Source organism: Dama dama, chromosome 32 (genome assembly GCF_033118175.1).
Source record: "Dama dama isolate Ldn47 chromosome 32, ASM3311817v1, whole genome shotgun sequence".
Taxonomy (NCBI): domain Eukaryota; kingdom Metazoa; phylum Chordata; class Mammalia; order Artiodactyla; family Cervidae; genus Dama; species Dama dama.
Genome location: NC_083712.1, coordinates 34,788,466 through 34,807,688, shown reverse-complemented (window position 1 = coordinate 34,807,688; position 19,223 = coordinate 34,788,466). Strand labels below are relative to the sequence as shown.

The 19,223-nt window shown below is 44.2% G+C and overlaps 1 long non-coding RNA gene across 1 annotated transcript in view; it reads left to right on the top strand.

The window, feature by feature from the left end:
* The window catches only part of LOC133050424 (uncharacterized), a 107,595-nt gene that overhangs the window by 1,267 nt on the left and 87,105 nt on the right, over positions 1 to 19,223 (top strand). The window lies entirely within an intron of this gene.

Here is a 19,223-nt window from a genome sequence, read left to right as displayed (position 1 = left end):
AATTGAAGAAAAAAGATGGGAATAAATTCTAAGGGATTTATTCTTTAGTGTGACCCAAGAATGTCAGGTCATCCTTATGCTGTCCCACCCACGTATTATATAACTGAGCAGAGAGGCCCAAGGTCCTTGAAAATTCTCCATTTTTTGCACATTTAACAATGTGCAAAGAACCTGTGAGAAACATATTTTTGAATAGAGTTAATAATAACGGAATATTACAAAGTGTGATGTTGGTCCTTTAAAATGGTTTGAGTCAAAGATCATCTGCTAGCGTATGGATTTCAGTTTTGCTACCCAAAAGAGATGGCTTCAGATTACAGTATTTAAAAATTTCAGTTTACTCTCTGAACTCTAATTTAATATTAACTTTCGCTTAGAGAAATGTCTTTTGAAATCTAACCTGAGCCAAAGGAAGACTTCCGCTGACAATACCTTTTGCCTGGGAATGATTCTTTGCCCCTCCCAGTGTTCCTGTCTTCATCCTTCTGATGTCTATTACTATTTTGTTTTTGAACGCGGTGGAAGGGGGCTGTCTTAAAGCCTGATCCGTTCTTCCTAGAAACCCTCAGCATCACCTAGAATTGCAGACAAGGCAGGCGTCCGGCAGACTTGCCTCAGTGTCAGTCTAACTCAGACCAGAGAGGTCCTTCTCTGATTGGGGACAGAGATCATTAAAAGTGTGTAAAAGCTAGGCTTGCACCCTGATTCATGAAGGAATCACCGTTGCTTACACACCTAAGAGAAGAGAGTCCCTGATGGCTCATGAAACCAGGAAGAAACCTGACCCTGAAAATGCAAAACATATGGATTACAACTGAACACGATATTGTCCCAATATTCAGGAAACTGATGAAAGATTTTGAGTTTTAATCCTAGTGTCCGTCTCCTGAAGACACAGAGAGTCTCAAATAGTACAGGCCACATCCCTGATTTTTTTAAAATGAACTTTTAGCCAAGCAGCTGGTAAACAGGTTTCCTTGAATGCATTCAATATCTTACTGTCTTTTCAAAGATTCCCTTTGATCATTCATTTCTCTGCTAGTCTAACTTCTTATCACTGATTTCTTCTGCCGGTGTAAGGCTCATACTCCTTGTTCCCACAATATTATGCAAATCTGTAATACTCCTAAAATGAAAACCATAGTGCTCAACATGCTACTATAATAAAGACTTTTGAATTATAGTCATAAAAAGACTAATTTGGTCTCTCTAGTTTAAAACAAGACCCTAACACATTTTAAGGATCGAGAAAAGAAGCATTGCTATTTGACTCATTCTCCCCAGTCAGTCTTTGAGTTATTAGTTTTGAGTCTGTTTTCTCTATGTTTTCTTAACCAAAGTATATCCTACTAAATCTGAGAAGCAACCATCCTAGGTTAAGATTTTGATTCATGTTTCTCTCTTTTCCTTTCCAGTGTTTCTCTCTGATCGTCCCTGATTTCCCATAGCATGTAATACTCATATAATGCAAAGAGCTAACCATGTTCCCTAATGGATTTGTACATGTCCATATGGTCCATATCTTGAAACAGTTTTTAATTTCATATAGCTGTGCTCTCAGCTGCTGGTTTCTACTGCTTCCAAAAACCTTGCCAGACCATCTGCAGACCTCTAATTATACTTCTGACCAGAGGGCAACTGGCAGGAATTAAGTGTTATCACCGTATTCAACAAAGTTTCATGATTCCAAAGCCCTAGCTAAGAAGCAGTACCAACTGGCCTTCAGAAAGAGCCAGAGGTTAGCAAGGCCCCTACTTCAGCTGCTGTCCGGCACTCATGCTCCTCTGAGTCAGCAAGTATTGTTGACGCTTAGGAGGAGCCAAACTCATTTGAAGAGTGATTTCAGCATCTGGGGAGATGGCTTCAAGTTCAAGTCCCGATGACCGTGGCAACCACTTCCAGCTTTTTTATTGGGACTCCAAAGGACCATGCAGTAGAAACAAGGGCAAAATTAGAATACATTTTAGCTATTGTAAATCCTCTAATACAAAATGTGCAAACTATGCCTGTTTTTGTAAATAAAGTTTTATTGGACCATTGCCAAAAGAAAAAAAAAAGTAGCAGAACTCAGACCCTGCACAAATATCAGTCATCAGCTGGTCAGAACAATAGGGCTGGATATGTGAACAATAACAAAGACTTTTGAGATGCTGGCATGCCTTCTTGGAATCAGGAGGAATAATTGTGACTAGCTTTGAAATCACAGCAAATCATAGGATGAGGCTAACTATATGCAGCTTTAAGGAATCCCCACCAGAAGAAAAGACCCGCTAAACTGAAGGAAGTAAGCTAGTTCAACAGATTTTCTGTGTAGGAGGTGACCTGAAGTGAGGGAGTGCAGGATCCCTGTGAAAGCTTTGCAGACCAGCGTTGATTCAGCCGATCTGAAAATGGTTGTCCCCTTTCTCCTCAATAATCCATCCCAAAGTGGCATGATTTATCTATAATCGGTTAACTCCTACAATTTTTTTTTTTTTTTTAGTTGCATGGTATGTGGGGTCTTAGATCTCCAACCAGGAATTGAACTCATGCCCTTTGTATTGGAAGCAGGAAAACTTAACCACTGGTCCACCAGAGAAGTCCGTACTCCTACAGTTCTTTATTCATGCCCTTTTAGCCATTTAGTCATTACATCCAGTTCCATCACTTGCTTCCTTGTCTCACTTCCTGCTTGAAAGGATGTTTTTGGGGAAAGGACACACATACACACATGCTGTTGTGTTTGTTGTTTCAGGGAAGCCTAAAGCTGTTGGGTTAGTCAGAAGGGAATTTCATGCTTTTATTTTGCGAGTGGACTGGTAGATAAGAGTGAGATGTAGGGTATGCATGACAGGAAGAAAAGGAAAATTGACAACCAGTGGATCCCTCGTTATATTATGCTGGCAAGTGATCTGATGCTATTTGGCAAGTTCGAGTTCAAATTTCAGAGACAGGAGGTTTTATGTAGAGATGTAGGTATATGTAAAGACGAAGTATTGGACCAGTCTTCATTTTTATTTGAAAATTAACTTTATTGACATGTCATTTATGTGCCGTGTAATGCATTCATTTAAAATGCACAACTCGGACTTCCCTGGCAATCCAAGCTTCCAATGCAGAGGGTGCAGGTTTGATCCCTGGTCATTGAACTAAGATCCCACATGCTGCATGGTGCGGCCAAAAAAAAAAAAATAACACTCAGTGTATAGATGTGGAACTACTGCCACAACCATGATAGAGAATATTTTTGCCATCCTCTAAAATTTCTTCTTGCCTCTTTTCTGTCCCTCCCTTGTTCTACCCTTGGTCCCAATCAAAACAGAGCTGATTTTCTTGTCACAGGTTTTTTTTTTTTTTGCATTTATAGATTTTTATAAAAATGGAATCGTTGTCTTATGTTTGGCTTTTACGTTCAGTGATGTTGACATTCATTTGTTTTGTGGCTATATTAGCAGTTTGTTTGTTTTTACTGTTGTATAATATTCCACAGCTTTCAGTTTATCCATAACCTGCCTGGGAACATCTGGATAGGTTTTAGTTTTTGACTGTTGTACATAAAGCTTCTATGGATGATTTCCAATTGGGGGTGGTTGTATGCAAAACTCTTATAAAGATTTGTATACAAGTCTTTGTGTGGACATACGTTTTCACTTCTTTTGTGTATATACTTGGGAGTGAAACATCTGGGTCATACGTTTCATTTTTTCAGAAATTACCAAAAAGTTTTTTCTGAGTGATTGAGCCATATAACTTTCCCACAAGGGATGAATGAGAATTCCAGTTGCTCAACACCCTCACCTCCATTTGGTTTCATCCATTGTTTAATTATAGCCATTCTGATGGGCGCATGGTGGAATTTCACGGTAGTTTTAATTTCCATTTCCCTGCTGATTTAATGTCGTTTACATTTTTTCACGCAACTTGTATTCTGTCATTAGTGAAGTATCTGTTCAATTCTTTCACTCATTTTTTAAATTGAATTGTTTGCCTTCTTAGTATTGAGTTATCAGTGTTCTTGAAATTGTCCAGTTACAAGTCCTTTGTTGAATATATGCTTCAAAAACATTTTTCACATTCTCTGGGTTATCTTTTCATTTTCTTTTGAAGACTCCAACTTTTCTTTTGATAAATCCTGTTTTGGTGGTGTTTTCTTTTATGCCTCATGGTTTTTGTATCCTATTTAATAAATCTTTACAAAACCCAAGTCAGTAAAATTTCTCCATTGTTTTCTTCTAGAAATTTTGTATAGTACTAAACTTTATACTTAGAGCTTCTCTGGTGGCATGCGCGCTCAGTCACTTCAGTCATGTCCGACTCATTGCGACCCTATGGACTGTAGCCCGCCAGGCTCCTCTGTCCATGGGGCTTCTCTAAGCAAGAACACTGGTGTGGGTTGCCATGCCCTCCTCCAGGGGATCTTCCCAACCTAGGAATTGAACCCACGTCTCTTAGGTCTCCTGCATTGGCAGGTGGGTTCTTTACCACTAACACCACCTGGGAAACCCTCCCCTGGTGGCTCAGATGGTAAAGAATCTGTGTGCAGTGCAGAAGACCTGGGTTCGATCCCTGGATCAGGAAGATCTCCTGGAGAAGAAAATGGCAACCCATTCCACTACTCCTGCCTGGAAAATTCCATGGCCAGAGGAGCCTGGCAGGTTATAGTCCAGGGGGTTATTTAGGTCTGTGGTCATTTCGAGTTAATTTTTGTGTATAGTTTGAGTTGCCCTTTTTTTTTTTTGCATATGGATATCCAGTTGTTCTAGTACCCTTAGATATACAAGGAAGGAGTTCTTTCCAGACTCTGTTCTGTTCCGTTGTTCCTTATGCCTGTCTTTTTGTCAGTACTGTACTATCTTGATTTTTGTAGATAGTGTAAGTTCTTCTGACACTATCAAGTTCCATCTTGTTCTTCTTTTTCAAATTGTTTTGGTTATTCTAGAGCCATCAAATTTCCAAATACAATTTAGAATCAGCTTGTCAGATTTAGTCAAATGCTGACTGGAATTTTGATGGGGTTTGCTTTGAATCCAGTGATCAATTTGGGTAAAACTGACACCTTAACAATTGCATCTGTGAATGAATCTGTGAATTCCAGCTTATTATGAAATGAGAACCTTCCAATAAACCTATGTACATGGATTATTTCTCTGTGTATGTGAGTCTTCCCTAATTTTTTTGAGCAGTGTTCTATAATATTCAATGATGAGTTCTCACATATCTCTTGTTAAATATATTCCTAAGTATGTTTTGTTTTTAGGTCCCCTCTTGTAAGTAGAATTTTCATTAATTTTCTGATTGCTTTCTGCTAGCATACAAAGTACAATTCATTTTTGGATATTTAACTTTGTATTCACCAGCCTTGCTAAATTTACATATTAACTCTAGTAGTCCTCATATAGATTCCTTGGGATTTTCAACACAAATGTAAATGTAGTACATCAAGCCATCTGTAGATGTAGTCCAATTTTCTTCTTCCTTTCTGCCTTTATTTGCTTTTGATGTTTACTTCATTTTTTCTTATTCTTATTTTATTATTTTGTAGTCAGTTTTTACCCTCCTTGCTCACTGGGGATAACCCAACACTATGTTAAAACCCTGACCTGGGGAAATTTAGCAGACATCTCAAACTGAGGCAGGATCAAGGGTAGGAAAACAGCTGAAAGAAGATAGAGAAACAACCAAAGAAGATACTTTGAAGAAATCTAGCTTGCTTGAGGCAAGCCTGAAGTTTTAGTCTTGCTCTGCGCTTACTGTTTTTGATGAGATCAGTCACATCAAGGTCCTTTTGAGCTGGCTGGAATGAAGGAAAAAAAATGTGTGAGGGCTCTGAGTGGACAGGTATTAGTTGTGACTGGAGAGCTCTGTGGACTTGGAAACTCCTAGGATTTTCAAGTGAGAGGCCAAACAGCCATAGGCTCACACGCCAGTCAGATCCCAGTTCCCCCGCCCCTGCATGTCCACCCAAGCTGGAGAAGCGGTCTCTCTCTTTCTCCATTTCTGGACCTTTCTTTCTTCTCCAACAGTATCCTCCTTGCTTACCAGAGACCTTTGCTTCATCCCCTAGCAAAAGCTCTCAGGAAAAACCTGAACCCCCTTCTGTGATTAAAATCTGCCCATCCCCACATCTTGCCCACTGTTGTTTTATGAAGGTGTCTCTGAAGATGTTTTAAATCCCAAACAAACAGAACGACAAACACAGCAGCAAAACCTAAAGGGAAAGTGAAAGTCGCTCAGTCGTGTCGACTCTTCGCGACCCCATGGGCTGTCCTCCAGGCCATGGGAATTTTCCAGGCCAGAATACTGGAGTGGGTAGCCTTTCCCTTCTCCAGGGGATCTTCCCAAGCCAGGGATCGAACCCACGTCTCCCACATTGCTGGGGGATGCCTTACCAGCTGAGCCACAAGGGAGGCCCTATAAAAGGAAGACCAGCATTTATTGATAGGTGGTGCTAGTGGATAGATTTGAGAGATAATAAAAGTAAAATTAATAGAATTTGGAGACTGATTAATCTGGGGAGTAATGGAGACAGCATTGATGAGGATGATTCTTAGGTCTGGGGTTTGGGGAAATGGTGGCCAGCTGGGCTGTTTATGAGCTCTTGAACCCAAGTGGAGTACTTGTCTGTAGAAGAATAGCTCCATAATTATCTTCCCAAATGGTATACTTAGTCCTTTAATCCATCTTAACCATTTCACTAAATGATTAGCCTCCCCCTCTGCAGCTAATTTGCCACATCTGTATAACGCCATCATTTCCTGAGTCACTAAGGCTACAGAGCTGGTGTGCACCATTAGTTCCTACTCTCCTCACCCCTCCCTACACTTCCAGTTAGTCATCCTCACCAGCGTCTCATGAGTCGGCCCCCTCCTTCCCTCCCCACTGTTATAACTCTCGTCTGAGCCCCATCACTTCATGCCTGAACTATTTCTGAGCTTGAACAGTTCCCTAACTTGTCTTCATACCTCCAGTTGCTCCCAAATGCAGTCCATCTGGGACCCCATGGCCAGAGTGACTTTGTGTAAACACTGCTTTCATCACCTCTCCCAGCTCAGACATATTCAGTGTACTCTTTTCTGGACCGATGAGTCACCCAGCATCTCCCCAGCATGTCTTTGGCATTTCCACCTAGGGAAGCTTCGCTGGGATGAGACTTTCTCCTAACATCTTCCTCTACCTCCCTAAACAGTCTTCTTCCTGTTGGGCTCGGCTCTGGTCTCAGCCTCTGTGAGTCTTCTGGGACCATCTGCAGCCATCTCTCTGAGCTCTGAAAGCCTCTGCCACGTCATACCAGTTTTGTTCACTTTCTTGCATTCTTCTCTGTGTGAATCTCATCTGCCTATCTGAATAGTCAGCTTCCTGATGCTGAGTCAATAGACCTCTTCTCCAGTCCGTGATGCACAGGCAGTGGAGAGAGAATCAGGTTCTAATCAACTCACTACTGCTGTTACTATTAATTTTTTAATGTTTATTTATTTATTTGACTCTGCCAGATTGTGGCTGTGGCATGTGGGACCTAGTTCCCTGACCAGAGATCGAACCTAGGCGCCTTGCAGTGGGAGAGTGGAGTCTTAGGCACTGGGCCATCAGGAAAGTACCTGCTTTTATTTCTTGCTGCCTCTTGAGTTTGTGGTTGAAGATGGGTTATGCCAGTTTGGTGAAGATTTGTCTGCGGTTGCTGGTAATATCTGTGCTGTGGTAGGTCCCAGTAGTGACTTGTGTTGGGTGCAGAGATCATACTCTTTCTGACTCATGTTCCCACACCCAGACATTATTCCTCAAGCACGTTGCCGGCTCAGAGTGACAGGATCTGGAATATCCTCAACATTAGTTGTGGACCTATCAGAACCTCCAAGAAGCCCTTATTTTCAATCTTTGTCACCAGCCCAGGTACCTCCTATGCTCTTGGTTAGCCCAGCTTTGGGAGGCTTTCTGTGCTTTATAGAATTAGTACGTTTCCTCTCTGGGAACTACATTTCTGGGACTTCCTTGGCGGTCCAGTGGTTAAGACTCCATGCTCCCATTGCAGAGGGCTTGGGTTCAATACCTGGTGGGGCAGTTAAGATCCCTCATGCCATATTGAAGCCAAGAAACCACATTTCCACACCCGGAATCAACTCCTATATATATTGCAATAGGGAGCTTCCATATTGTCCTCCCCTCTTCCCAGCAAGGAACACCCATTCACCCTACATGTACGTTACCTAAATGCTTTACAGCTCATAGAGTGAACATGTGGGGGGGACAATGAACCCCACAAGTGACCCTATGCAGCATGAAAGTGCTTGAGTCCAAGATGACCTATGATTGCAACCGTACACAAAGGAGAGGCCTGTTGCATTTTTCGGTGCCTGTGCCAAAAATTACTTCCTGTTTGCCTCTCCTTCATCCACCAATTCATCCTCCAGTCTTCTGTCCTGCTCTGTGGCTAAGAGGGCTGCCTGGAGTTTGGACTAAAGGGAAGTACCTCCAGAGACTGCAGCTGGGAAGAGAAAGGAGCCACCTGTTCATTTCCTAGTTCCTTCCTGCTGCATCGCGGTTGTAGCAGCAGCTCCATCATTTACAGCAAAAGGACTTGCACGGCCTTCCACGGCTCTGATGCTCTGGGCTCCGAGCATGCCACCCACTCTGTGTGTCCTCTCAGACTCCAGGTGGTGACAGATTTCTGGTGTTGCTCCTCCTGGCATGTCAGCAAGGCTTGATGGCTCCCTTCACCCGTTTCCTCATTCAACTTCCTTAAACTCTTAATGCACCATCTGTCTGCCTCATGGCCCCTAATTGATACAATGCCCTCTCTAAGAGCACCAAGGTTAATCTTTCTTTGCCTTTATACAGATGCATCTGGGTGTGTTGATCTCTCCCAGGGTGCTAAACATGGTGACTGACCCTAGAAAAATCACTTATCTCAGATGAAGAAAGATGATTCATAAGCCAGACCTTAGTTCTTGGTGTGAATCCAGGGTTCCTGTTGACAAACCAAACTGCTGGGTGTGACCCCTGTTAGCTCTGGCCCTGTGAGCCTGACCCTCCACCCTGTGGGGTGTATGGAACCCTATGGGGTTCTCAACTGATAGTGAATGATCAGGACCACATCATCTTATTTATTGACAGGGGTACCCATTGAATAGGCTCAACGGCCCATCTACAGCTCAATGGAATGTGTCCTCCATCTTCTAGCTCTGCGTTTCAGGACATTGTAACGATAACACTCTTCTGATGCTAGCTAGCTTGCCACCGCTCTGGCCAAAATTATTCCAAGGGGGCTGATGCTTCTACACTGCTGTCTTCAGTGTCATTTGGATATGATATGTTCACAGTCCTCTTTCTGCTCAACCAGGGTGACATTCATGCTCAGAAGTGTAAGAGCCACTGATGGCCTGTTTCATCAAAGAGAAGCCCTCACCAGCAAACCCTCAGTGGAGTTTGCTTGCTTTGCCGCTCCCTGGCGGCCTCAGAGATTCTTGTTTTGATTATCCTTTCTGCACACATCATGTTTTTGAAATTCCCAACATATTTCTAAGTTATTTTAGCTGGGTATTTTCCTGCCAATCTTAAAACCGGCGTTCCTACTCTTGGCTGCTTAATGACGCTTCCTGATGGGGAAAAAAAAGAAAAGAAAAAAAGGATCTATCTCAAGATCTTTTCCCTCAGGAGGTAGCGTAACCATCTCTTTCAGAGGGTTTTTTGTTTTTTTTTTCATTCAAGTGCAGGATGCGGAAGGGCCAACACATGCAAATTTGAAACAAGCATTTCCAGAGCGTCAGTCTTGTCACGCATGCGTAAAACAAATTATCCAATGGGAGCGGTACGTAAATCACTCAACAGAGCATGCCAAAAAATTCCATTGCACTCCTTCCAGGATCTAAAACCCAAACATGTTAGCGTTCCAAGCCCTTACCTAAAATATTCTGAAGGGAAAATGAACTGTGAATAACTTTGGAGAAAGGAGAAGCAATTCATCCACCTGATGTGACCACCTGCTAATCAACGTTCCCACAGTGTTTCGTATCCATCTATGAATCAGAACTCTCGAGCTAAGTTTATGGCTTAAAAAAAGCCAAAGATTCCTGTCATCATCATCACTGTTCTTTACCAGTGACTGGAGCCAGAATCTGCTTGAATCGTGATGCGTCTTAAAAGGATATTTGTCTACGTGGGTTGTGTCTGATTTGGGGGAGGAGCGTGGCCTGGTTCCAGAAGCTGGGGCTAATGGGAAGTGCAGTAATTCACAGTTAAAGAAAGGAAAAGCCTTAGAGAGTATGGACGAGAGTTTTAGTGTCTTAACCCACTGCGCACCCATGGAAGAGAGAACTCGACATGTGTTAGGAGTGTATAAGAAAAGGTACTTCCACGTACTTTTTTAGTAAAGTGCTCTTGTGTAAGACACAGCAGTTTGTGCAACATGGTTCGAAAAGCATTTATTGAGGTAGACAGGAAACAATTCTTCAGCAAAATGACTGCCCTCCACATGCAGAAAGTAAGTAAGGTCAAACAGGAGAAGCCCCTAAAAACTGGAAAAAGAGAAATGGGTTCAGCTATAAGACCAATGCCCTGAAATAGATTAGGGGGCACATAGCCTGGCCCTGAGCTGCAAGATTCAGCATAGTTCTTCATCAGTTTGCTGAGGCTGCTGTGACAGAGAACCTGGACAGGGTGACTTAAAACAACAATCGCATATATATAGTCTCAGAGTACTGGAAGCCAGAAGCCTGAAGTCAAGATGACAGGAGGGCCACGCTGCCTTCAAAATGTGTAGGGACATCCTTCCTTGACTCTTCCTAACTCCTGGTCTTTGCCCACCATCACTGGCATGCCCCAGTCTGCATCACCCACATTCTTTCTCTGTGGTTGGATGGTGTTCTCTGAGGGTCTTTCCTCTTAGAAGGACACCGATCATACTGCGTCAGGAGCCCACCATACTTCAGTATGACTTGACCTTAACTATTACATCTGCAACAACAGTGTTTGGAAATGAGGTCACGGTCTGAGACACTGGCACTTAGGATGTCAACATCTTTTTTTTGTAGCAGGGGGACACAATTAACAATTTATATGTGGAAATATGGCAGGAATAAAATTTACAAATTAGGAATTTTCATCTTTGTTTCTTTTCTCCTTTTTTTCTTCCCTTCCTCCCTTTCTCTTTTTAATTCCTCCGCTTTCCTTCCTCCCTCCCTCCTTCCCTCCGTCTTTCTTTTCTCTCTCCTCTTCTCCCCATCACTCCCTCTTTTTCTTTTCTTGTTTCCCTAGCCATACCATCTCAACGGGGAGGGACGGACAGAACTAGAAGACACTGAGTTGATGTGTATAAGAAAAGGCTTGTCGATAGCCAGAGATATATGACTCACAATGAGAAGGACAGTCTGCCCGTGTTATTAGGAAATCTCACACACAGCATAATGGACTTTTGAAGATGGAGAAAGAAGATTTAGAAGTGTAACGTGGGTAAGAGAACTAAAGATGATTTTCAGAAATTGGCTGTGCTTCTAGGAACAGCCATCCTTTACCACCAGTGAGAGCATCCTGAGTCCATAGCTGTGTTATACTTCATGGCTTCGGAGTCACGTCTGTATTCCGTCCAGATGTGTCACTGATGAGGCAGGCTCTGAGCAGGGAGGAAGCAGGACTGATTTGGCTCATGCTGCGCGAAGCCTGGGGATTAGCATGCTACATAAATCTGATGGGGGTTCTCCACCAACAGAGGCATGATGACAAAGACAGGAAGAAGTAAATAGTGGTCAGGTCCGTTCAGGCACAGCCCAGAGGACAGAGAAGCTTTTCTGGTGGATTTTAGTATCATGACTCCCTGGGATTTCACTGCTGGTCCAATGGTTGAGAGTTCGCCTTCCAATGCAGGAGCTATGGGTTTGATCCGTGGTCAGGGAGCTAAGATCCCACCTGCCTCTTGACCAAAAAACCAAAACTTAACACAGTAGCAGTTTTATCAGTTCAGTTCAGTCGCTCAGTCGTGTCCGACTCTTTACCACCCCATGGACTGCAGCACGCCAGGCCTCCCTGTCCATCACCAACTCCCGGAGTTTACTCAAACTCATGTCCATTGAGATAGTGATGCCATCCAACCATCTCATCCTCTGTCGTCCCCTTCTCCTCCTGCCTTCAATCTTTCCCAGCATCAGGGTCTCTCCAGTGAGTCAGCTCTTTGCATCAGGTGGCCAAAGTATTGGAGTTTCAGCTTCAACATCAGTCTTTCCAATGAACATTATATTATATTCCAATGAACATTATATTATAACAAATTCAATAAAGACTTTAAAAATGATTCACATAAAAATATCTAAAGGAAAAAAAAAAAAAAATCTAAAGGAAACCATACTCACATGGCTCCTCCGTAACAGACAACCACGTCTTATGCTTCCTCGGCTGAGAACGAGTCCTTCACATCACCCAAGCGAGCCCACCTGTTCTGCTCCTATGCTCATGAAGCAAAGTTCTCACTTTTAATTTTCTCCTCCAAGGGGAGAATGTATTAGTTGCATTGACAAAAATATTCTCTTCCCTTCAGAGTTTAGCACACTTTTTTGTCCAGGGCAGGACTGCGGGTATTTTAGGCCTTGCAGGCCGTAGCAGCTCCGTGACAGCAATGCAGTTCTGCTGCGCTGGGGGTACGGAAGCCCTCGACACACGTGTAAACCTCGGGCCTGGGTGAGCTCCAGTGTGACGTGGTTTAGACAAACAGACGTCAGGGGGAGCTAACAAACCTTAGTTCGCTGACTCTGTACTAGACCATAGGACAATAGTTTTTTTTTTTTTTTAAGTGAAAATTTGAATTTCTGCTTTATATGTAAATCTCAGTTTGGTTAATCCACACTGCCTTTGTCCCCGCCCCCCAGGAAATTCCAGTGGTTTAATTTTCTAATTTTATTTTTTAAATTTGAAATCTTTTTATTTTAAACTTTTTACTTTGTGTTGGACTATAGCCGATTAACAATGTTGTGATAGTTTCAGATGGACAGCAAAGGGACCCAGCCACACATATATGTGTGTCCATTTGAATCTCTTTTATGGGTAAATCTCACTTAGTTTGGTTAATGCATACCACCTTTGAGAAACAGTTCCACCTTCAATGGGCTTCCCTGCTGGTTCAGTCAGTAAAGAATCTGCCTGTGATGCAGGAGACTTAGGTTTGATCCTGGGTCAAGAAGATCCCCAGGAGGAGGAAATCGCACCCCACTCCAGTATTCTTGCCTGGGAAATTCCATGGACAGAGGAGCCTGGTGGACTACAGTCCATGGGGTCACAAGAGTTGTACACAACTTAGTGATTAAACCACCACCACCATCCACCAGGATCAGGTTATTGGGTGCGGTTAATTCACATACTTGTTAACCTTGTAAAGCATCATGGCAACAGCGTGCTGGTTTCTCCCCAGCCTCAGCATACAATTTTATATCAGTGATTTTTCTCTTTTTGGTGTTTTTTCACTCTGTGGGGCCTCACGAGATGAACTAGTTTTGTAAAGGACAGTGTGAGCCTTAGAAATGTGAGCTGACAGAAATGAAAACTGGAAGCAAGGATGAGTATCCAGGATTCCCAGCCTTAGGTGTGGTTTCCCAGCCTTTGAACTTGGCTTCTACAACTTATCATAAAAGCTGGAGACCTGGGACTTTAGTCAGTAGGCAGCAATTATGTGGTACTGATGATGATGGTGAGTAACCAGTGGCTTGGTGCAAAGGGCTGTCAGGACTCCCCATAGTTTGTATATTGTCTTTAAAAATTTTTTAGGTACTTCCCTGGTGGTTCAGTGGTTAACAATCCATTCTCTCAATGCAGAGAGTCTGGGTTTGATCCCTGGTCAAGGAACTAGATCCTTCATGCACAACTTAAGACCCTGCACAACCAAATAAATAAAACAAAATATATTTTTTTAAACTAAATGCCACTAAACATTTATTATCCATGTATTTATCTAAGCCTCTCTCAAACCTGTTTATGTTTTGGCTTTACTACTAGTTCAGCTGACAAATTCCATGTATTTATTTCTCTCCTAGAAATCAAGAGCATTCCAAGGGTGTCCTTTGCAAAAAGGTTCTTTGGGTACTTCACATACCACATCACGTCTAAGTAACACAGATACATATACAGTGATTTCCCACCATTTTAGCCACCCAAACTTGCTAAAACATTGCATGGGATCTTAGATAAATTTGGTAACAAGTGCACTGGTCTACTTGTAGATCATTTAATTTTCCCCCATAGAATTCAACCTCATATCACACACAGTCATTTTTTTCTTTTAATTTGTCTTCCCGCCACTAGAATATTGGCTCCACAAAGGCAAAGCCTTTGTCTATTTATCGCTATAGTCAAATGCATAGAAGGCCTCCAATGAATATTGTTAAATAAATGAGGCAACGTGTGAGGTGAGGTCCTGATGCCCACCTGAGTCTGATGCTTCCTCTGTGACCCCCTTTCTCTCATCTGGTACCCACCTTGGGCATGCTCCGTGAAGCCCTTCCTGGGATGTAAGGTGGAGTTTGATTGGCATAGAGCCTTGAAGTAAAGCTCACATGCATTTTATCTTATTGGGGCCTCTTGACCACCCATTACCACTTTCAATTTGCAGATGAGAAAACAGACTTGGTCACAGTCACATTGAGGAGAAATGTTAAAAGCCGTAGCACCGAGACAGCTCCAGATACACTCCACCAGAATTGCAAGCTCCTTTGACTGCAACTTATGGGAAGGGATTTTAAATTATACCCCAGAAAATATACACTCACACACTTATACAGTTAAAGCAAAATTTCTACAAAAGAATGCCCTTACTAATGTAATACACTCTGATATTTTTGTTCTGTTTAATTTCAAAAAAATTCTAATTGCAACCACAGACTGAAAAACAGCGTTGTCTGACATCCAGATTTTCTTGCATAATTTCCCGTCTTGTATCGTCTTTGCTTTTCGTTTTGAAAATGAAAGGGTAGTTGCTTTCTTCTCCTGCCAGTCTTCCAAGTGTCTCTCTCAGAGTGAAGTCAGCCAGTCCAGGGAGCAGGGCAGTTTCCTTGAGTTGAAGTCAAGGAACACAGAATGGCCAGGACATTCATCATCTGAAAGGGAATGGATAGAGGCGAAAGCAATTCCGATCTGAAAGTCTGGACGTGTCGGGCAGGAAACAGTTAAGAGACCAGTCATTGCCTTGAGCTGCCAAGACCACCACACTGTTCCTCCAAAGATTAGACAGGGAACAGATGTGGGGTAACTCGAGTCCTTCAGAGGAAGATAGCAGCGACGTAAATTAACCTTGTCTCGGGCCTGACAGGGGGACCTCGCGCTTTTTGAAGTCTTCAGAGTGAAGCTGTGTTTTATGGGCCCTTCAAGGTTGTATACCTTTATCCAACAGAACGAGCTTAATTAGAGCCGCTTGTTTACTGGCGGGGGGGAAGCGAGGCCAGTGGGGGCTATCAGGGTGACTGCTAGGAAAACAGGCGAAGGAGCCTGCAAGATGGCTGAGGTTTCCTAGAGTTCTCTTCAGCTTGATAAGACTCCCTTCACCCCTGGAGATGACTTTGGTCTATTTTCTTCCAAAACTGGAGAAGCAAGGAGGTGAAAACATTCCATATGCCCGATCTTCCGATTTGGAAGGATTGTGATCACCATCTCCCGTGAGGCTGGCTTTTCTGGTGAATGTCGAGGTGCACCCACAGCCCGCTGCTGGAGCTCGGGCCTCTGGGACCCTCACCTACCTATTGACCAGAGCCACCACCTGGGATGTGGCTGAGTTTTATCAGCGGGTGTTTACCCGGAGGCTTTGAGGAGGGCCTGGTGCTTTGGCTCCCCGAAGATAAATCCTGTCTTCAGGAGCGGCCCAGCTGGGGTGGGATTTGAGCCAGAGATGGCTATGCTAAGGGCTGGGTCCCAGAAGAAGATAGAGGATTTGGCTCATCACTGATAAGGGCTTGGGGATCAGAGGCCTGCTAGGAAGTCCTGGTCAGATTCCTGGAAGAATCTGTGAAAAGGCAGGAGCTGGGCCTGGTGGGCGGCAGATGGGGGTGCTGGAGTCTGCACCAGGCTTCTCTGAACATCCAAGGGAGTGCCTGGGCTCCTGGGCAGGGAACAAGAGGATTGAGCAAGGCTGGGGGTGGAGGGCAGAGGGGGGACAGGAAGCTGCTGTGTCTGAGGGTCCCTGGGCTTCTCTGAGTCCCTGGTTGATGTGCTGGGATCCAGTGGTCAGGAACTGATCAGGGCGGACAGATCTGGGTCCCAGAGCCGTGCTTACCTTGTCGTGGGCAGCTGTCTCCCACCATCACCTTCAAACCAGCTCTTTGGTCCTACGAGGAGAGGATACAGATTCACCCAGGCCAGCCCAGGGCCCGCCATGAACTGGTGGATCCTAAACAGAGAACGGCAGAGGCTGCCTATTCTCTCTGGTGGGAGAGCTGTGTCTTCTTTTCGTTCCCAGGGCCAAGTTTATTTGTGGGTGGGGGTGCCTGCATTCCGGTTGTGGAATCTGAAAGACCCCTGAAACAAGTCCCTGCCTTAAACATCCCTTCCAGACTGCCTGAAATGACACCTACAATTTGAAAATTTAAGTGTTATTTAAAAAAAAAGTTGGCCCACAGGCAGATCTGAGAGCATTGTAACTGTTCACATCCTACCACTCCCTTTGCTCATCTTCTTACCGTCGGGCTGAGGTCTTCGCGGTTGAAGGGTTGGAGGACTTTCTGGGGAGGGGAAGTAATTTGGAGTAAGAGGCATTGCTGGGAAAGGCAGTCCAGGGGGATGTCAGCTTGAGGTCTTTGGTGAATGTGAGTGTTTGTGGCAGGGAGGGTGGTCAAAGAACAGATTTTAGAAGGGAAAGTGTCCAGGAGAAACCAATGAAACAGATGAGGAAGGACCAACAGAACTGTATTGTGATGACTTAGAAACTATCCCAAAGTTTACCTAGCCCTTCTGTTCCTCTAGCTCTTAAATCCTGGTGGGGCTTGAGTGTCCTTTTGTGTGAGATGCTCTTGCCCAGGGAAAGAACAGAGACCTTTCAGCCTCCTGACTTTCAGCCTGGAGTCTAGGCGACACCCTTGTGAGCAGTTCTGAGCACTTTGCAGTGAGCTCTTCTGAGCAGGGACCACTCATGATTCTTGTGTGCATCACCCCCACTCAGCCTAGGAAATGCAGAAGGTACATAATAACGTTTGCCCAAAGACTGATCCACCCAGTGGATGGGGTGTGCCGGGGGCACATCTCACACCAGTATGCGGTCCCAGACCCTGGTCCTTGCTCTTCCTCCTGCTGTGTTCTTCTCAAACCATCAGATCTGTTCAGTTCACTTCAGTCGCTCAGTCATGTATGACTCTTTGCGACCCCATGAATCGCAGCACGCCAGGCCTCCCTGTCCATCACCAACTCTCAAACCCATGTCCATTGAGTTGGTGATGCCATCTAACCATCTCATCCTCTGTCATCCCCTTCTCCTCCTGCCTTCAATATCCCAACATCAGGGTCTTTTCAAATGAGTCAGCTCTTCGCATCAAGTGGCCAAAATACTGGAGTTTCGGTTTCAACATCAGTCCTTCCAATGAGAACCCAGGACTGATTTCCTTTAGGATGGACTGGTTGGATCCCATTGCGGTCCAAGGGACTCTCCAGAGTCTTCTGCAACACCACAGTTCAAAAGCATCAGTTCTTCAGTGCTCAGCTTTCTTTATAGTCCAACTCTCACATCCATATGTGACCACTGGAAAAACCATAGCCTTGACTAGATGGACCTTTGTTGATAAAAATAATGTCTCTGCTTTTTAATATGCTGTCTAGGTTGGTCATAACTTTCCTTCCAAGGAGTAAGAATCTTTTAATTTCATGGCTGCAATCACCATCTGCAGTGATTTTGGAGCCCCCCAAAATAAAGTCAGCCACTGTTTCCATTGTTTCCCCATCTATTTGCCATGAAGTGATGGGCTCAGATCAGTAGGTGCCGCCTAGTCATCCCTCCAGACTCAACTCAAATGCCACATCCTCTTTGTAGCCTTTTCTTTCTGTCTTCATGTGAGTCCGCTCGTGTAAACACCTCATCACATATGTCACAGTGGATTATCATTGCTGACTTCTTTTGTAATCTTACCCACTTGACTCTGACCTTCTTGGGGTCATTTGTATCTTATTTCCAGCACATAGCATGGTACTTGGCACCTCGCAGACTCTTAGTAACCTTTCAGTGAATTGTTTAGACCTTATGTAAAATTGGCTTCCCTGGTGGCTCAGACGGTAAAGAATCTGCCTGCAATGCAGGAGACCCCAGTTCAATCCCTGGGTCGGGAAGATCCCCTAGAGAAGGGAATGGCAACCCACTCCAGTGTTCTTGCCTGGAGAATCCCATGGACAGAGGAGGCTGGCGGGCTACAGTCCACTGGTTTGCAAAGAGTTGGACATGACTGAGTGACTAACATTACTGCTACTGCTATATAAAATTAGTTTCAAGGGATCTCACCAACGTTCCCAGTGGGTTTTCAGCCATTGTAGGGCTCAACAGCAGAGGAAAAAAACAACACCTGGGTTGGAATAGGAGGAGGTCTGTCTTCTCATTTCAGTTTGACACAAAGAGCTAACTCCGTCTCCTCACCAAGTCAAGTTCTCTTAACTCTCCTTCTAAACACTTTCTGGACTTGGCATCTGAAATGGCAGGTGATTAATTTGGCATACGAAGAACTGGCATGCCTTTCTAGGACTGCCGAGTACTGAAGGATTTTCAAGAAATAAAAGAGTCTATACGAGGATTGCAACCCAAATCCATAAACTAAGCGGCCGTCTGGTTGTGTGGAGCCCTGCAGCTGGGAGGCAGATGTGCTGGGCTGGCCTCTCGAGTGGCACAGTGAGGCTGGGCCGAGGGCTGAGCACGCATGGGGCATGTTGGTTTCACGTCGGATTTTCTGCCTCTGGACAGATCCAGCCCCTCCCTGCTGAACCTCTCCTGCTTCCCAAGAGCTGAGGCAGTTGGTGGGACAGGTTTCTGCCAAAGTAAGAGACCCGTGTTAAACGTAGGGTCAAAGTGTGGGTCCGGGTTTGCATAGATATGCAGAGTGTGGAGTCTCCTGCTGTGGCATGCTTCATCCTTGGTTTAGGGGGGAACTGCCAGTGTTTCCCTTCCACAAGACTTGAAGCTGGCTTCCTCTCTCCCTTCCTCCCTCTTCACTTTTTTTCTCTCTTTATTTTTTCATTTTCTCTATTCTTTCTTTCTCGCTTTCTTCCCTCCCTTGCTTCATTCTTCCCTCTCCCCCTCCATTCCTTCCTTCCTT